Source organism: Schistocerca nitens, chromosome 1 (genome assembly GCF_023898315.1).
Source record: "Schistocerca nitens isolate TAMUIC-IGC-003100 chromosome 1, iqSchNite1.1, whole genome shotgun sequence".
Taxonomy (NCBI): domain Eukaryota; kingdom Metazoa; phylum Arthropoda; class Insecta; order Orthoptera; family Acrididae; genus Schistocerca; species Schistocerca nitens.
Genome location: NC_064614.1, coordinates 202,589,839 through 202,611,118, shown reverse-complemented (window position 1 = coordinate 202,611,118; position 21,280 = coordinate 202,589,839). Strand labels below are relative to the sequence as shown.

The 21,280-nt window shown below is 41.4% G+C and overlaps 1 protein-coding gene across 1 annotated transcript in view; it reads left to right on the top strand.

The window, feature by feature from the left end:
- LOC126245770 (formylglycine-generating enzyme) overlaps positions 1-21,280 on the top strand; it is a 117,668-nt gene that overhangs the window by 38,843 nt on the left and 57,545 nt on the right. The gene's annotated exons all lie outside the window — the stretch shown is intronic.

Here is a 21,280-nt window from a genome sequence, read left to right as displayed (position 1 = left end):
ACACACTTACATGGTTCTATGGGCAACTTATACTTTTGACCATCTTCATATTCAGATCCAACTGTCATACGATCTCCAAATATTTCTGGAATTCAGTTCCCACACTTCACAAAAGGAGATTCATTGCTAGCATTATCTGGGAGGCATTGTAAGATATCACAGTTAACAGAATACAGTCCACATTTCTTAAACCCTTTCATAAAATTTTTAGACGTTGTCTGTTCACCTGACTGCAAAGTCTTCGCCAGTACGTCACTAAATGTACCCTTTGGAAGACGTTGTTTCTTCTTTCCTTCTGGAGTCTTTCTCCACTGAGAAAGAACCTTTCCAGTTTGTCTTCAGGTAAGAAAGATATGCCACTTCTAGAGGCTGCTGGAGATGAGTAGCGTTTGGTGGCAGGTAAATGAACTTAATGTTGTTTTTCTCACACAGCTCCAAAGTTATTATTGAGATGTGAGAAGCGAGTTTATCTCCATTAATTAGTCTCCTTACTTCCTTTCTTCTTTCTTTAAAGCAAAGGGGAGGAAGTGAGTTTGAAATCTACTGTCAAGTCGGATGCACACTGTTCTAGCCATCCACTCTCTGAAATCTTCATTCGTGTTCGAGGAGGTGAATTATAAATCTAATCAGTCCATTTTTGCCTACCTTTAAAATCAAGATGCAGAGGAAGGAATCACTTCCAGGCATATTATCAGTAAAGCAGTTAACTTTTCTTTTACAGGGGTTGAGATATGATTTAATTATGCACCTCTTAAGTCAAGGACTGATATTGGAAAACCGTGTCACTGACTGATGCAGTGTTCTACAAAAGATCTTTCTTCAGTCTCTGTAAAAACAGTGGGCTTTCCAACTTAGCAGATGTGCTTGATTCTCAATTTGTGTTGGAATGTCATATTTCCTTGCAGCTTCTCTCTGGCCAATTTGTCCAGAAGTAATTTCTTCTAATATCTTCCTCAGGGTTTCATTCGAATGTCAGGTTTTTGTGCCATATTTCTGAGTACCTGGTTTGGAATGTTCCTGCCATCCCATGGTCTGTAGAAGAATAACATAGTAAGCCTACTGTACTATTTATCTTCATGGATGAATGGAGGCTTATAATGAATATTTAAGTTTATGTATTACTAAACCTACAGTAATTTTCGAATCATTTAGAAGAGTGATATCAGAAGTTGTGCAGTTGTCTGCTCAGTTTTCTCAATTTAAATATTATAGTATCTTGATCTATTATTCTAATTTTAGTTTAGTAAACATTGTACTATGATCCTGGTAACTTTGTACCTGTACAGTGTTATCCAATGAGCATGATTCTGCAAGTAGCTATATCATAGCGGTTACATTGATACAGCAAATAATAATTTCAGATCAAATTACCTGACTATAAACTGAAAGAAATATTTAACAGTTTGAGAATGAAACATTATGAGCAAGGTCATTATTTGTACTTACAATCACAAATTGAAATCACTATTGTCAGAAGCACTCTTTACAGCTAAGAACAGCAGCAAAAAACAACCACAAGCCAAAGGGCTTATTGGAAGGTGGAGAGACAGTTTAAATACAAACTATAAATCACGGAGATACTAAAATTCTTACTTTTACTACAAAATGATGCCAATGGGTGGAACACCAACCATTTGAAACCCAAGTAGTACGTGGTACAAAGATACCCTGATCTGAAAAACATTACCCTGATTGATTGCACCTGGGTAAAAACCTTAAAACATTAACATTCTGTAAAACAGTGGAAAATCACCAAATTTGTCAGCAGAAATGATGTTTCAAGTTTGGAAGAAACAATTGAAGCACTTGAGAAGTTTTGTGTGCAGACAAGACTTAATTCCAAACTTCAACCTTGATTATGTAATTAACACTGACGCCAATATTAATCAATGTGTAACAGGACGCTGGTTTGGAAGGGTGCATAAACCATTTCGGTAAAAAAAAAAAAAAAAAAAAAAACACCCTCCATTTCTCGAACACCACCTAGCATAGCACAGTTCAGTTCAACTGCTTCAGGAAAACTGCAACCACTTGTATCTTTTTGCACGCAAGATCCTGGCAATAAATTTTACCTTCAAGTTGCTGTTACCATCAAGAAATAATAAGAATATAAGAACATTGTCGGCACTTGTTGCAAGTTGGCGAAACTAAAAGGACAGCTTTATGAAAAATTTTTGGAAACATTGTTAAAACTATATATTAATAGCAACAAATTCCTTCTATTGGTCCCCCCCCCCCCCTCTCCCTCCAGGGCACTCATGATTCTTTTGTGAGTCCATGCTTGGCTACCACAGGGCACCAGCCTGTGCAGCATTACTTCCTTTCTGTGCGGCAAACTTATACTTCCACTATCCTCCGCCCCCACCCCCCACCCCGGCGTATTCTAGAACTTTTCACTAAATAAATACATGGCCACATTGTTTGGTTTGACCTGCCACTGATATTCAGAATTCTCCAGAAGTGCGGATCGTGCAGTAAATTTAATTCAATGCGGTGTATGCTCCACATTTGTGCCTTTCCATCTCCGCATCTTTACTTTTAGTAAGGTAGTAAATCCAGAACCCAGCAAAGTAGCCATCCTGTTGGGGGGGACGGGGGACGTCAAGTACCTGCACAATGGTAGCCCCTTGATCACACAGGGATCGTACTGTTGGTGCCAGAGTTGAAAACTCCCCACGTAGGCCAAGAAATAGGTGCCTGTCATGATAGGGGCACGGGAACTTCGAGCAGTGGATTACTGGCCAGGTAGCCGTTGCTGAGACTTGAGTGAAGCCCACAGGGACACTCCCGTAGTGATTGGATGGCACCATGGTGAATGAGCCACAGATGAAGTTATCTTATGCTGTTGGCTTTATGGCCCCCACAGTCTTTATGAAAGGAAAGTACAACCCTAAAATGTTCCCTTCCCTGGCTATCCCATGTGAGGAACTCAGGGCTGAGTGGCAAGCAGAGAAATGCTCCCCCCCAATACTTAGTTTGCACAAGGACCGATGGGGATTCCTTCCTGGTCACAAAACCCTTTTTCTTTGTTGAGAATATAGAAGACATGTTTGGTGAAATCTCTAAAATGAAAAGTGAGTCAATTTTGACAAAAGCAGCATCCCTTGCCCAGTAACAGCTGGGTGACATACCAGTGACTGTCACTCCCCATAATAGTCCAAATACAGTCCAGGAAATCATTTTCCACCAAGACCTTCTCTTGCAACCTGATAATGAGCTATGTGCCAACTTGTCCGTCATGTACATAGAGGACCAAAGGACAATAGGGTTGCTGCTGGTGCCTTCATCTTAGCCTTGGAGGGTGATTTATTGCCTGAAAAGGTCAAGGTGGTGGTATACCGATTTGATGTGAAACCATATGTCCCACCCACCCCTGCTCCTCTCCCCCCACATCATGCATTGCTTTAGCATTTGAAATTCGGGTACATGTCTTCACATTGCAATGTTAGCCCAATCTGTAGAGATTGTGGATGACTGCTGTGTGCGAATGCTCCTTGTACTGTTCCCCCAGTCTGTGTCATCTGTCGAAAGCACCATACTCTCTGTGTGCCAGATTGCACTGTTTTCCAGAGAGAGAATAAAATGCAAGAATATAAGACTCTGGACAAACTAACTTGTCAAGAGGCCAAGTAGTAGCCGAAGCAGTTGCACCCAGCATGTACAATGGTGTCTTATGCTACAGCTATGACGGCATTGCCCCCTTTGGCAATGGTACTCCCACTCAGTACACCTACTGCAGTGGGCCCTCAGAGCTGCTCGACCATGCCTGCCCCCATGATAATTGGGGACTCTCCTCTTGCTGCTTCCCCCACACCTACTTTGGGATTGTTGGCTTCCCATTCATCAGGGACGTTGGTCCCCACCTCCCAGCCAGACAGACCACCGTCTTCCAGCTTCTCTAGCCGGGAAAGGGTCCCTCAGGACACTTCCTTCCAAGGTTTGTGCCGGTCTAAAGTGTACACCAGCCAGTGGCTGAAGGAGCCACAGACTGCTGGTCCCAGGGCTTCGTGATCATCATCCTTACCTGTAACTTATTCTGAGAAGCCCTCGCAATCATCCCAATTCTCTAGGGAGAGGAGATATAAAAAGAAGTCCTCCAAGGAGGAGATTCCCTGATGGCCCACACTCCGTGGTCAAGGCAGAGATTCCGGTGGCCTCTGATGTCCCAGGTCGCACGACACTGTGGAACCCAGAACCAATGTGTGTTGATGTCATACCCTGTAATAAGGGGTAGCAGATGACCCTAGGGCATAACCTGCATCTGTGGTCCCTTCATGGCCTCACAGCACATCAATGACATAATTCTCCAGTGGAATCGTAGCGGTTTTTTCTACCACTTGGCTGAGCTGTGACATCTTTTAAGCACCTCCCCTGCCTTCTGCATTGCCCTTCAGAAGACTGGTTTTCGGAAACACAGACTCTGGCCCTTCATGGATACCAGTGATGATATAAGAATTGCCCTAACTATGACAGGGGGTCCAGCAAAGTTTGCACATTTATTCTGGACACTCTATATAGGAAACTCGTGCCTCGTAGTACACTTTTTGAGGCTGTGGCTGGGGGGAAAGGCATTTCAGGATATTACCATACGTAAGTTTTACCTTCCTCCTGATGGTGATATGTCTCAGAACATATCATTTGCATTGGTTTCTCAGCTACCCCCATCTTTCCTAATCTTGGGTGATTTCGAGGCCCGTAACTCTGTGTGAGGTGGAACAGCAACCATTGGCCACGGAAAGACCATGGAAACTTGGTGGCACAACTTGACCTTTGTGTCTTGAATACTGGTGCCTTCACATGCTTCATTGTGGCACACAGATCTTTCTTGGCAATTTACCTTTCTATCTGCAGCCCTTGTCTTCTCCCATCCATCCACAGGAGGGTCTATGAATACCTGTGTGGTAGTGACTACTTCCGAATCTTCTTGTCCCTCCCTCAGCGTCACTGACCTGGATGCCTGCCGAGATACGTTCTCAGCAGTGTTAACTGAGGTGCTTTTGCTTCTGCTGTCACCTTTGGCTTCCTGCCCCATGGTGATATCGATGACACAGACCAAAATACAACTACAGCCATTCATTCAGCAGTTGATTAGCGATCCCTGGTTCCTTGCGATCACCCCGATGGAAGACAGTGCCTTGGTGGCAGTCAGAAATTGCAGAGACCATTAAAGATTGTAGGCAGGCTCTCCAATGCCATAAGTGGCATCAGTTGATGGGGGCACCTTACTACCTTTAAGTGGCTCTGTGCCTGGGTGCACCACCTAATAAAATGGCGGAAGCAAGAATTCTGGGAGTGGTACATTTCAACAATCAGACCACATACCTCTCCTTCACAGGTTTGGGCTAAGGTCAGATGTCTCTGTGGATACCAAACACCTGTAGGTGTATCTGGTATTACCTTGAATGGTGCTGTCTACACTGATCCAGAGGCAGTTGCAGAACTTTCTGCTCTGCATAATGCTCGAGTCTCTGCGTCTGAGAATTATCAACCAGCATTTTGTGTCCTAAAACAGTAGGTGGAGCGAAAACAGTTATCTTTCACTACATGTCATCTGGAGCCATATAATGCTCCATTCAGCGAATGAGAACTCATCATTGTCCTAGCCCCCTGCCCTGATACAGCCCCAGGGCCAGACTGCATCCACAACCAAACGCTCAAGGCAAGAAAACATCATCATTCCATTACTTAAACCGGGTAGCACTATCTAGAAATGGACAGTTACCTTATATGTGTGGAGTTGTCAGGGTCCACTCCAGATTTTTATCCAGAGCTTCTTTTCTCTTTGTATTTTTCAGGTTCAAGTTGATGGCTCCCACAGTTCTCCCCACATCCAAGAGAAGGGGTCCCGGAGGGCTCTGTATTGAGTGTCCATCTCTTTATTATAGCAGCAGCTGTGGTGTCCTCAGTATCACCCTCCTTGTATACAGACAACTTTTGCCTCTACTATTGCTCCTCTAATGTGAGTGTCACTGAATGTTGACTGCAAGGTGTCATATGAAAGGCTGAGGAATAGCCCCTCGCACACAGCTTTTGGATTTCACTGTACCGCTTACCCACAACCAGAATTTTACCGTGATAACCAACTACTCGATTTGGTAGAGACTTACACCTTTTTAGGGCTGGGCTTCAATGCTCGGTTGACATTGATTCCCCCTTTGCTAGCTTAAGGGGAAGTGCTGGCTGTACCTTGATACCCTTCACTGCCTGAGTAACTCCAGCTGGGATGCAGATTGTATTATCCTTCTGCAGTGTTACAAAGGCCTGATACAATCTTGTCTTGATAATGGGAGCTGGCATACAGTTCGGTATCACTCTCAGCGTTTCGGATACTGATCCACTACACTAATGCGAGGTTCAATTCGTGACCAGGAGCATTTCAAACTAGCCCTGTGAACAGCTTACTCATGGAGGCTGGGGTCCCTCCACTGCAGTTCAGGTGCCAACAACTGCTTGCCAGTTATGCTACACAAGTTCGTAGCTCCCCTAAGCATCCAATCTACTGTCTCCTCTTTCGAAACATGGAAATCCATCTCCACAATGGCGGCCCAGATTAGAGATTATGGCCACATCCACACTTGGTCCTTCATCTCTGAACACTAGTTGTTTCCTCTACCAGTTCTCCTCCATGGTGCATCCCTCAGCCACAACTTTGTCTTGATCTATCATAAGGTCTGAAAGACTCAGTTAATCCCAAGGCCCTCTGCCACCAATTTTTTTCTGTCCTTGGTGCAGCCTGGGGTTCAGACAAAATCTAATGGCTCAGTGGTTGCTGGTCACATAGACTTTGCTTAACTCATGCAGGACATACTGAGCTGCGTTCCTTGCCGAATGATTGTAGTGTTTTCACTGTGCAGTTAGTAGCTATCTCTCGTGCTCTTCAGCATATCCGTTCCCACACCAGATGTGCATCGACTCCAGCCTTTTGCAAGCTCTCAACAAGTGTTACCCTTGCCATCCCGTGGTCGTGGCTATACAGGCTTCTCTGTATGCCCTTGAAAAATACGGACACTTAGTAACCCTTGTGTAACCCTGGGACACTTTGGGATCCAGGGAATGAACTCGGTGATAACTTAGCCAAACTGGCTACCAGTAAACTGACTCTTGAGATTGATATTCTGGGAACAGATCACCTATCAGTATTACGCCATCAATTTTTAGGGCTCTGGAATAAGGAATGACTCACTCTGACTTCACCAAACCGCAGGTGATAAAGGAAACTACAAATCTGTGAAGGTTTCCGTACAGTCCTCTCACAAGAACTCTACTGTCCTTTGCCAGCTCTGCATCAGCCATACTTGTCTGACTGATGGTCATATTCTTGTTGTGGTTCCCATTTGACAGTGGTTCACATTTTGGTGGGATGTCCCAACTTAGCCAGCCTGTTAATCTCCCTGACTCGCTACCCCTGGTGTTAGAAGATTATGCCTCAGCGGCTCACTTAGTTTTACATTTTATTTGTGAAAGGGCTTTTACTGCTCTCTTTAAAGGAGGGCCACTTAACGTTATCGACCAATTGTGGAGTTGGCAGAGCACTCTGTTGCCTCCTCTGTCCAGACCTGGCTGTGGCTGTGTGGGCTTGGTGGTCCAGCCCGGTCCTAATCGTACCTGCTCTTTTCCTCTTCTTCCCTCCTCCCCCATGGTCTGTTAGACTCGTTCATCTTTTGTCTCTCTGTGCTTGTCTTGCTCTGTTCGTGCTACCAGTCTTTCCTAGGCAGTTTCTGATGGGGGTACCTCTGGTAAGTGGCAGGGGGATGGGGGATATATGTCCCCTCATTGCACTCTGCTTTTGGGGTCTTCCGGCTGCTCCCTAGATGGGGCACCTCACCTGCCTTTTTTCCTGTGTCTTCCTTTCTCCTCTTTGTCCCTTATCTAGTCTTCATTGACATTTGGGTTTCCTTCCCCTGGGTTTTGTATGGTAGGCCATCTCTGATGCACAGCTATGTAGAACTATCTGTTAGAGGAAAAAAGGACTGATGACCTAGTAGTTTGTTCTCTTTAATCATACAACCAACCAACCAATACAGAGATAAAAACCGTTATAGATGCAGCAATAAGGAATAGCTCAGTATGCAGTACCGATGAAGAGGAGTGGACATCTCTAAAAAGGGCAATCACAGAAGTTGGAAAGAAAAACATAGATGCAAAGAAGGTAACTGTGAAGAAACCATGGGTAACAAGAAATATTTCAGCTGATTGATGAAAGGAGGAAGAAAAAAATGTTCAAGGAAATTCAGGAATACAGAAATAAGAGTCGCTGAGGAATGAAATAAATAGGAAGTGCAGGGAAACTAAGGTGAAATGGCTGCGTGAAAAATATGAAGAAATTGAAAAAGAATTGATTGTCGGAAGGACTGATTCAGCATATAGGACAGTCAAAACAGCCTTTGGTGAAATTAAAAGCCAAGGAGGGAACTTTAAGAGTGCAATAGGAATTCCACTGTTAAATGTAAAGGAGAGAACGGATAGGTGGAAAGAGTACATTGAAAGTCCGTATGAGGCGGAGGACTTGTCAGACAATGTGATAGAAGAAGAAACATTGGTCTGTAGAAAACATATAGGATCCAGTATTAGTCAGAATTTAAAAGAGCTTCGCAGGATTTAAGATCAAATAAGGCAGAAGGAATAGATAACATTCCACTGGAATTTCTAACACCATTGGGGGAAGTGGCAACAAAAAGACTTTCCACATTGATCTGTAGAATCTAAGAGACTGGCGATATGGCATGACTTTAGGAAAAACATCATCCACGCCATTCCAAAGATAACAAGAGCCGACAAATGTGAGAATTATCGCTCAATCAGCATAACAGCTCTTGCATCCAAGTTAATAACAAGAATAATATACAGAAGAATGGAAAAGAAAATTGAGGATCTGTTAGCTGATGATCAGTTAAGCTATAGGAAAGGTAAAGGCACCAGAGAGACAGTTATGACGTTGCAGTTGATTATGGAAACAAGACTGAAGGAAAAATAAAGACACATTCATAGGGTTTGTCGACCTGGAAAAAGCTTTTGACAGTATTGAATACTGATATTCTGAGGAAAGGAGGGTTAAGCTATAGGCAAAGAGGGGTAGTGTATGGTATGTAAAGAACCAAGAGGGACAATAAGATTGGGAGACCACAAACCAAGTGCTCAGGCTAAAAAGTGTGTAAGACAGGGATGTAGTCTTTTGCCCCTACTATTGATTCTATACATCAAAGAAGCAATGTGTGGACATAAAAGACACATTCAGGTGCGAGATTAAAATTGAGCGTGAATGGATATCAATAAGATTCACATAAGATTTACTGATGACATTGCTATCCTCAGTACAAGGGAAGAAGAATTACAGGATCTGTTAAATGGAATGAACAGTCTAATGAATACAGAATATGGATTGAGAGTAAATCAATGAAAAATGAAAGTACTGAGAAGTAGCAGAAATGAATCAACTAGAAACTTAACATCAGAATTGGGGATGATGCAGATGAAGTCGAGGAATTCTGTTATCTAGGCGACAAAATAACCCATGAAAGACGGAGCAAGGAGAACATAAAGAGCAGACTAGCACTGGCAGAATGGGGCATTCCTGGTCAAGAGAAGTCTGTTAATATCAAATATAGGTCTTAATTTCAGGAAAAAAATTGAGACTGTACACTCGGAGTATAGCATTATATGATAGTGAAACATGGAATGTGGAAAAACCGGAACGGAAGAGAATCAAAGCATTTGAGATGTGTTGCTACAGAAGAATATTGGAAATTAGGTGGACTGATAACATAAGGACCGAGGAGTTCCTCCGCAGAATTTGTGAGGAAAGGAATATATAGAAAACACTAACAAGAAGAAGGGACAGGATGACAGGACACCTGTTAAGGTATCGGGGAATAACTTCCATGGTACTAAATAGAAGGAGCTGTTGAGGGTAAAAATTGTAGGGGAACATGGAGATTGGAATATATCCAGCAAATAATTGAGGACGTAGGTTGCGAGTGCTACTCTGAGGTGGAAAGGTTGGCACAGGAGACGATTTCGTGGTGGGCCCTGTGAAACTAGTGAGAAGACTGATGACTGAAAAAGCTTTTAGATGTCTCTTGCTTTCATTGGAATCTGAATGAAGAAACCTAGCAGAGCTTTATGTGGTACAAACTAATTAGTAGACTATGTTCAGAACTGTAATACTCACGTGTGCATGCTCCCCATCCCTAGAGCCACCTCTTCTTTTTAAGAGTTATAGCTTGCACACTATACTCTAGACCAACGTTTCTCAAATGCCTCCTTTGAGGGAACACTGTGGGCTCTTTGTGTTCTGATGGAACGCCTTGTTGATTTTGAGGGGTTCATGAAATTTTACAAAATTGTAAAAAACTGTTTTCTTCCATTATTACTTCACTTTTAAACCATAACTAATCACACAGAACTAATAATAAAAAAGTAAAAACGAATTTAAAAAATAAGAATCTTGTTTTATTCAATATTTTCTTGAATTTTAAGCTATAGCTAATTACGCAGAAATCGTTATAAAAATTTTAAAAAACATTTAGTATCATCGCAATGTCAAAAAAACATGATATTAATACTCTTTCAGCCTTTCTCTTGACATTTGTTGGTGATTAGTTTCCCCGTAGTTCTACTTTATTAATCCATATTTTGTATGTTTTACAAAATTGCATAAGAGTTTTTAAGTATATGATTTGCTGAACTCTGGTATGCTGTGCTTTATTACGAACCTGCGCAACAGTATTGTTAACAGAGACAATTTTGCGATTTACGCTCCCATCCCTGCTGTTTCGCAGTAGTATATCCCTTAACTCATGAGATGACACTTCTGTAACGTATAGTAAGAGAGGGGTTCTATAGAACCCATATGTTTAAACTAAGGTTTAAGGCACAAGTCAGTTGAAATTTTTAATTTGTTGTATAACATTTATTTTTACAATTATTTAAGTATTGTTTCAATGTTCCTTGTATATTTTACTGCATTAAATGAAGCCTGCAGCATTTGGCCATATATCACACAAAATCACATACATTGCAGTTTTTTAAATAGTACACGTAAATGGACTGTTAGAGAAGTGAATTTTACATTCTGAAAAGTTATACCATCTCTGTAGTAAGAAAATTTCCACGTGAAATTAAATTCCAGGATTTAAATTTACATATAAAAATTCCACTTGATGGGTCCAAAAGAAAGTCTGCAAAATTGACGTTCCTTGTTGGGATGGACATTTTTCTTACACCGGTATCACTCATAACACATTAGATTGTAACTAAAACTTTTATTGGAGAAACAGACAGATCCTCATCACTACTTTCCTGAAATCCTTCCTCTGAATGATGCTCTTGTTAGATAGCAGAACTGTGATCACTGGTTATTGTAAAACTGTCATAATTTTTTTTTTTGGTCTGTGTCTTGATCTGTGTCACTGACACCCACTTCCTTACACCATTAACAATTTTATCAAACTCGGCACAGTTAAAACTGACACGTTCCTGCTGATACATTCTGTATGATTCAGTACCATACTGAAGAAAACAGGCACGTAGTTCATGAGGCGCTGGCAAGGAAATCCTGACACCTATCTGTAACACGTATCAGCAACAAACAAAAAATGCAATAATGCAACCAACAGCAGGGGAGTGTCAACGCATTCCATCACAACTGACCTTGGAGAGTGAGTACAAAAATTTTCACACAGTGCGTGAGACCACACTTCGTGAGTTGAGGCATGTTTATAGTGTTTCATTCAATTTCTGTAAATTATCATTTATGCTGAGTCACTGAAAAATTTTCTATTTATCACCAGTTTTCATAAGAATGTTGAAGTGGTTTGTTCAGTAAACGCCTTTACAGTTTTAAACTTTTATTTCAGGAAAGGATTTGTGGACACATTAGTGGGGATATGGTATTTTCTGTGAGAGCGTCAAAACACAAAAAAAATTCCAAAGATGCAGAATCCAATGATTTCATCTCACTTTTGTTTATACATATAGACAATGAGGTGACAAAAGTCATGGGATACCTCCTAATATCATGTCGGATCTCCTTTTGCCCGGTGTATTGCAGCAACTCGATTCGGAAACGGGCCTAACAAGTCGTTGGAAGTCCCCTGCAGAAATATTGAGCCGTGCTGCCTCTATAGCTGCCCATAATTGCAATAGTGTTGCCGGTGCAGGGTTTTGTGCATGAACTGGCCTCTCGATTATGCCCCAGAAATGTTTGATGGGATTCATGTTTGGTGTGATCTGGGTGGCCAAATCATTCACTCAAATTGTCCTGAATGTTCCTCAAACCAGTCGCGAACAATTGTGGCCCGGTGACATGGTGATAGAACATGAAGTCCATGAATGGCTGAAAATGGGCACCAAGTAGCCGAACATAATCATTTCCAGTCAATGATCGGTTCAGTTGTACCAAAGGACCCGGTCCATTCCCTGTAAACACAGCCCACGCCATTATTGAGTCACTAGTAGCTTGCACATTACCTTGCTGACAACCTGGGCCCTTGGCTTTGTTGGGTCTGCACCACACTCGAACTTTAAAGTCAGCTCTTACCAACTGAAATTGGGACTCACTTGGATAGGCTGCAGTTTTACAGCTGTTTAGGGTCCAACCAATATGGACATGAGCCCAGGAGAGACACTGCAGACGATGTTGTCCTGTTAGCAAGGGCACTCATGTCATTTGTCTGCTGCCATAACCCGTTAGTGCCAAATTTTGCTCCACTATTCTAATGGATAAGTTTGTCATACATCCCACATTGATTTCTGCAGGCCGGCTGAGGTGGCAGATTGGTTCTAGGCACTACAGTTTGGAACCGCACGACCGCTATGGTCGCAGGTTCGAATCCTGTCTCGGGCGTGGGTGTATGTGATGTCTTTAGGCTAGTTAGGTTTAAGTAGTTCTAAGTTATAGGGGACTGAAGACCTCAGAAGTTAAGTCCCATAGTGCTCAGAGCCATTTGAACCATTTGATTTCTGCAATTATTTTGTGCAGTGTCGCTTGTTCGTTGCCACTGACAACTTTATGCAAACACATCTCCTTTGTCCCTGGTGAGAAGTAACGCCTGATATGTGGTACTCGTGGCACATTCTTGATGCTGTGAATATTGCTGGGAATATTGAACTCCCTAATGATTTCCAAAATGGAATGTCCTATGCGTCTAGCTCCAACTACCATTCTGTGTTCAAAGTTTGTTAATTTCTGTCATGTGACTATAATTATTTCAGAAACCTTTTCACCTGGATCACCTGAGTACAAATGACAGCTCCAAAAATGTACTACCCTTTTATAGCTTGTGTATGTGATAATACCACTGTCTGTGTATGTGCAGATCACTGTTCCATGACTTTTTGTCACCTAAATGTACTGGACAATGGTTTAATGTTTTTGGTTAATTGAAAGTACAAATTAATGATGCAGTTGTTTTGTTTAATGTATGTTGTTCCATACTAGCCACATTTCCTTCACGTAATCAGTTTCCAACTTTACACATCTGACTGTTGTGGGTGTACTTTCAGTGGTCCCCTGCTCAACAACAAGTAAAAACAGCTGATAGGACATGAAAGGCACTACATAATAGGTGCACAGTGTGAAACCAGCAAAGCATATCACAACATAATTTTCAACCTCCGTGAGACTGTACAAAAGTAGCCAGTACGAGGTAGGTTCCATAAGTTTTTGGCCTGACTTTGAATATGAGTGTGAAGATTAAAATGCCTTGGAGGGGAGTTAACGATACCTGTCAGTAGATTCGCACCTGAATTATAGCCCACTGCTAGCCTCAGTAGAATGGTGACACTTGTTCGAGTGAGACGGTGTGTGCTGTGCTATTGCAGTGGATGAAATTGAGTAGTATGCAGTGATAAAGTTCCTGACAAAAGAAGGATTTGCACCAGCTAAAATCAAAGTCCACTTAGATGGTATTTATGCTGATGCTCTCTCTTCATACTCCACAGTGAAGGAATGGTCTAAACAGTTTCCTCTAGGTGGATATAGCATTGCTGATGATTCATGTGTTGGTTGACCTGTTGAGGTGATGACTAAGGAAACCATCTCTGTTGTTAAAAGTGAAGTTCTGTGTGACAAATGATTGAAACTCAAGGAAATGCAGTAAGGTTAGACTTACATAAAACAATTGTGTTTTGGCTCATGCATGATTACTTGCACATGAAAAAGGTCAGTGCAAGATGGGTGCCTAGACTTCTCTGCTGTGCAAAAGGAGCAGCATGTGAGTTGTTGCACCAAGTTTTTTGAGCTGTGCCTTGACAACCAGAAATAATTACTGGAATCCATTGTTACAGGGAAGGAAACTATGTTTCTTTATTATGATCCTCTATCCAAAAGAGAATCTTTTGAATGGCATAAAACCGGCGAAGCTCCGCCAAGAAAGGCAAAGGTCACTCGGTACACAAAGGGGCCATGACAACAATCTTCTGGGATTCCAGTGGAATTCTCTTACTTGATATCAAAGAAAGGAATACCATTGTGAATGCACAATATTATGCTCCACTTCTGCACAAATTACTCCATCAAACTGGAGGCAACGAAGGTTGTCACATGGTGTTCATCTCCCCATGACAATGCACCCCAGCACACAGTGGCAGTTGTGAAGGCTGCTATAAAGGAATATGGCTTCCAGGAGATTGACTACCCCACTATAGTCCAGATCTAGCCCCAAGTGACTACTATCTCTTCTCCAAACTGAAGAAAGATCTTCGAGGAATGAAATTTGATGAAGACGAAGAAGAAGAAGAAGAAGAAGAAGAAGAAGAAGAAGAAGAAAGCTGCCGTAATGGGACATTTTGCTGATAAACAATCAGAAACACACTCACTCTCTCTCTCTCTCTCTCTCTCTCTCTCTCTCTCTCTCTCTTTCTCTCTCTCTCTCTAAATGGGTGAGCCTCAAATCTCTCCGTGCTAGACAATCTCAAGTATACAACACAGTGCCGATCTACCCTTCAGGACCTCTTGACCAACCAGGCAATACAGCTTTTTTTACAGCTGGTAAGATCAGTTTGGCCATGTATGCAGCCTCAGAAGGGGGGAGGTAATTTGGTTATCAAGCAGGACAACATACATCTGTTGATAGGAAATTGATGTGCAGTTTGAATAGGAAAACATATGTCCTTCGACAGAAAAACACTTGTGGGATATGGTGAAGGGGGAATTCAGTTGGTCTCCACAACCTGCAAGAACCATTGCTGAATTGTAACTAAACGTGCAAGATGGTTGGGACAGCCCATAAATACTAACTTTTCGGTTCAGAGATATAGGTGTCAAAAGTGGGCACTGCACCAGTGGACTACTTATGGAAAGTTAAGCTACTAGGAATCAAGTACTGAAGTGGCTGAGAGTGGCCAGAATGTTCCGTCTAGAATGTTCGTGAACACTCTTGAATATTTAATTATTCTGTCACAGTGAAAATACTTTCCAGTTCAGAAGGGTATCCAGGAGGAATGGGGAACCACATATGTCAGTATAGTGTTGGAAATTGTTTAGAGCAGATCAAGGAAAAGTGAAAGTGAGAATAGGTGAAATAAATTCAAGTGAAATTTATTTGTGTGAGATAGTGAACTTTTATGTGTTTATTTTTATGAATTTTTTATGTTATCTGTAATGTTCTGAGAAAGCAAATAATAAAAAAAAGAGAAAGCTAAACAGGCTTGCCGGCCAGTGTGGCCGTGCGGTTCTAGGCGCTTCAGTCTGGAACCACGTGACCGCTACGGTCGCAGGTTCGAATCCTGCCTTGGGCATGGATGTGTGTGATGTCCTTAGGTTAGTTAGGTTTAAGTAGTTCTAAGTTCTAGGGGACTGATGACCTCAGAAGCTAAGTCCCATAGTGCTCAGAGCCATTTGAACCTAAACAGGTCTTTTCAACTAATATTTCCGATAAATCAGCAGTCATAGAAGTAACAGCAGTTGTATTCATTCAATGGTATTCTAATGTTAATTTTTGTTTGAATGTAATGTTCATGCTTACTAAAGCTGATGTATAAGGGGTATTCAAAAACAAACAAGCCGGAGGCATAACTACAGTAACCAGTACCCATATGTTAGAAGTATTGAGCTTGGCTGTTGAGACACAATGCAGTGAATGGCTCTCTCATAAAATTCCCGAGGCTCTGATGTTAACCAGTTCTGCATGTACAGCTGGACATCGTTGTCAGAGGTGAATCATTTGCCCCTCAGAGCCTTTTTAAGGGGACCAGAATTGGCATAATCACAGGGAGAGAGGTCTGTACTGTATGGAGGGTGGCCAAGAACCTCCCATTTGAATTTCTGCAGGAATGCTGCGACTGTGTTGGCCGTATGGCCATCTTGATCAAAGAAGAAGTCGGCATAGCCTTTCCTGGACTCATGTGGATGGCCTTGTCTTTTTTGTAGTGGTGACCCTGGATGCTTCCACTGGAGACTTTGTCGTTTTGATTCTGGTTTGAAGTGATGACACCATGACTCGTCTCTAGCCTCCACTCGTGCCAGGAACGCATTCCCTTCCTGAACATAGGGCTGCAGATGAGCAAGACAGTGGGCTATTTGACATGCTTCCTGGTGTGGTTGAACACTGTGGAGCACCCATTGGGCACTCACTTTGCACATGTGCAGTCGTTCCTTCATGATGGTGTGAACACTTCAGATGCTAAATCCGACTACGGCGGCTATGGCTTTCACTGTCACCCAGCAGTCCTGGGTAATGAGTGCATCCACCAGCTGGATGATGTCATCGGTAATGCAGTGTGATGCTCCAGACATGTGCATCATCAGCTGCCCTGAAGCGCTTGTGCCACACCTTGACCCTGGCAAGGGACATGCATTGTTTGCCGTAAACTTCTGAAATTCATCGATGAATGTCCGTTCCTCCTACTCTTCCTTTGTCAGAAAACGAATAACACCTCTATGCTCTTCTTTTGATGCCTCCATGTCATTGTTCGCAACGCAACTGGCAGTGTTGGACGATTGATGCATGCTGCTGCTAGCTATGTGTAGTCACATGACGTGCACGCATGCCCTCTAGCGACGAAATGTGAGCTTCCACACTGTGGTCGGAACCACATCTCATTAAACACGTCACAATATTATCGTCCTGCCACTGGTTTTGCACATTCCAGACTCCGGCTCTTTCTTTTTGAACGCCCTTAATACATTCAAAGATGAACATTCATATAATATACCATTATGCACATTTGATATTATCAGGAAAATGTTTACTGGTTTGCTTTTCATGTGAGAATAGTACTGCAGCTCTTTATTGTTGAAATTTGTTGCAATAATGTGTAATGTTGGAAATTATAATTTTTGTGTTAATCGTCTAGCAACATTGCTAAGTTTCTTCCAGCAGCACTTACCAGGGATATTTCCTCCTTAATTAACTAACAAATTGCTTCAGTCAGAGCAAAGGCACTTTCTGTAGTCTGTAAAACGGAGCGTCTCCTTTCCGTTCAGAATCTTGCCTATGTTTGGTATTATACATGAAGACTAGTCTTGATTTGCTACCTTCATGTAGATGCACTGCTACCTCCTTGTTAATTTGACGACCAGTGATTCTATGTTCTAAGCATCTGATTACATTAATTCTAATTATGTCTCTATTGACTGTTTATTTTGAGTAAAGTGACTGAATCTCTGCCTTACCTGTCAGTAGTTTTCCTATTCTTTCATTCTCCTGCAAGCTATGGAATATGACTGACTTGGTAGTAAAGTGTGGTATTTGTCTATCACTTGTATGTGTGTAATATGCCACAGCAACTAATTATTTTTTTCAGTAGAAATTCGCTTAAGAATGTAGATGGCTATTCTTGGATATTGGTGCAGCATCATTGTTACAGAATCATCCAGTTCTTCATTTCATTGTTGTTGCTGAGGGCTTTTCGGGAAATGCACACACATTGAGCCAGTTCCCAGAAGGCTTGACAATTTCATGTTGTTGTTGTGGTCTTCAGTCCAGAGACTGGTTTGATGCAGCTCTCCCTGCTACTCTATCCTGTGCAAGCTTCATCATCTCCCAGTACCTACTGTAACCTACATCCTTCTGAATCTGTTTAGTGTATTCATCTCTTGGTCTCCCCGTACGATTTTTACCCTTTACGCTGCCCTCCAATACTAAATTGGTGATCCCTGGATGCCTCAGAATATGTCCTACCAACCGATCCCTTCTTCTAGTCATGTAGTGCCACAAATTTATCTGCTCTCCAATTCTATTCAATACCTCCTCATTAGTTATGTGATCTACCCATCTAATCTTCAGCATTCTTCTGTAGCACCACATTTCAAAAGCTTCTATTCTCTTCTTGTCCAAACTATTTATCGTCCATATTTCACTTCCATACATGGTTATGCTCCATACAAATACTTTCAGAAACGACTTCCTGACACTTAAATCTATGCTCGATGTGAACAAATTTCTCTTCCTCAGAAACACTTTCCTTTCAATTGCCAGTCTACATTTTATATCCTCTCTACTTCGACCATCATCAGTTATTTTGCTCCCCAAATAGCAAAACTCCTTTACTACTTTGTCTCATTTCCTAATCTAATTCCCTCAGCATCACCCGACTTAATTCGACTACATTCCATTATCCTCGTTTTGCTTTTGTTGATGATCATCTTGTATCTTCCTTTCAAGGCACTGTCCGTTCCATTCAGCTGCTCTTCCAGGTTCTTTGCTGTCTGACAGAATTACAATGTCATTGGCAAACCTCAAAGTTTTAATTTCATCTCCATGGATTTTAATTCCTACTCCGAATTTTTCTTTGGTTTCCTTTACTGGTTGTTCAATATACAGACCGAATAACATCGGGGAGAGGCTACAACCCTGTCTCACTCCCTTCCCAACCACTACTTCTCTTTCATGTCCCGCAACTCTTATAACTGCCATCTGGTTTCTGTACAAATTGCAAATAGCCTTTCGCTCCCTGTATTTTACCCCTGCCACCTTCAGAATTTGAAACGGGGTATTCCAGTCAACATTGTCAAAAGCTTTCTCTAAGTCTACAAATGCTAGAAACGTAAATTTGTCTTTCCTTAATCTATTTTCTAAGATAAGTCATAGGGCCAGTATTGCCTCACATGTTCCAACATTTCTACGGAATCCAAACTGATCTTCTGCGAGGTCGGCTTCTATCAGTTTTTCCATTCGTCTGTAAAGAATTCGCGTTAGTATTTTGCAGCCGTGACTTATTAAGCTGATAGTTCAGTAATTTTCACGTCTGTCAACACCTGCTTTCTTCGGCTTTGGAATTATTATATTCTTTTTGTAGTCTGAGGGCATTTTGCCTGTCCCATACGTCTTGCTCACCAGATGGTAGAGTTATGTCACGGCTGGCTCTCCCAAGGCTATCAGTAGTTCTAATGGAATGCTGTCTACTCCCTGGATCTTGTTTCAACTTAGGTCTTTCAGTGCTCTGTCAAACTCTTCATGCAGTATCGTATCTCCCATTTCATCTTCATCTAAATCCTCTTCCATTTCCATAATATTATCCTCAAGAACATTGCCCTTGTATAGACCCTCTATAGACTCCTTCCACATTTCTGCTTTCCCTTCTTTGCTTAGAACTGGGTTTTCATCTGAGCTCTTGATATTCATGCAAATGGTTCTCTTTTCTCCAAAGGTCTCTCTAATTTTCCTGTAGGCAGTATCTATCTTACCCCTAGTGATATACGCCTCTACATTCTTACATTTGTCCTCTAATCATCCATGCTTAGCTATTTTGCACTTCCTGTAGATCTCATTTTTGAGACGTTTGTATTCCTTTTTGCCTGCTTTGTTTACTGCATTTTTATGATTTTCTCCTTTCATCAATTAAATTCAGTATCTCTTCTGTTACCCAAGGATTTCTACTAGCCCTCATCTTTTTACCTACTTGATCCTCTGCTGCCTTCACTATTTCATCTCTCAAAGCTACCCATTCTTCTGCTACTGTTTTTCTTTCCCCCATTCTTGTCAATCTTTCCCTAATGCTCTCCCTGAAACTCTCTACAACCTCTGGTTTAGTCAGTTTATCCAGGTCCCATCTTCTCAAATTCCCACCTTTTTGCAGTTTCTTCAGTTTTAATCTACAGTCCACATCTGCCCCTGGTTCCTAAATCTCTGTCTGACCATTATATAATCTATTTGAAACCTGTCAGTATCTCCAGGCTTCTTCCATGTATACAACCTTCTTTTATGATTCTTGAACCAAGTGTTAGCTATGATTAAGTTGTGCTCTGTGCAAAATTCTACCAGGCGGCTTCCTCTTTCATTCCTCACCCCCTTCCATATTCACGTACTACGTTTCCTTCTCTTCCTTTTCCTACTATCGAATTCCAATCACCCATGACTATTAAATTTTCATCTCCCTTCACTATCTGAATAATTGCTATTATCTCATCATTTATTTCATCAATCTCTTCATCATCTGCAGAGATAGTCGGCATATAAACTTGTACTACTGTGGTAGGCGTGGGTTTTGTATCTTGTATCTATCTTGGTTTGGCAAGAAGGTTGAATTATTAGAACAGGAGGTTCTCTAGTAATATGGTACCAAAAGTATATATATATATATATATATATATATATATATATATATATATATATATATATATATATATAACAGAGGGAAACATTCCACGTGGAAAAAATATATATAAAAAGAAAGATGATGAGACTTACCAAACAAAAGCGCTGGCAGGTCGATAGACACACAAACAGTTTGTGTGTCTATCGACCTGCCAGCGCTTTTGTTTGGTAAGTCTCATCATCTTTCTTTATATATATATATATATATATATATATATATATATATATATATATATATATATATATATATATACACACAGTTTGAACACAAAATATGGAAAAATAAATAGAGTAAAACATTTTAAATACCTAGGTGAAATTTTGGAGCCAACCGGAGGAGAGAAAGTTGCACAGAAGATCAGACAACAGAAAATGAAGAGAGCATATGGTATGACACATGAAATATACAATAAAAAATGCATCTCCTCGAACACAAAAATCAGACACTACTGCGCAGTAATTAAGCCAGCAGCACTATATGCTAGTGAAACGCTCACACTCCACACAAAATGTGATTTAGAAAAAATACTAAAAGAAGAATGAAAAATTATGAGAAAGATTTTAGGTCCAAAATTAACAGAAGAAGGATACCGGATACAATCAAGAAGAACCACAGAAACTATATCAAACCTGGCAGCAGACATAAGAAGGCGAAGATTAAAATTTTATGGACATGTCACTAGACTTCCCCCCACACGACTCACCAACAGAATTCTCACTTACATAGAAAAAGTCAAATCAAC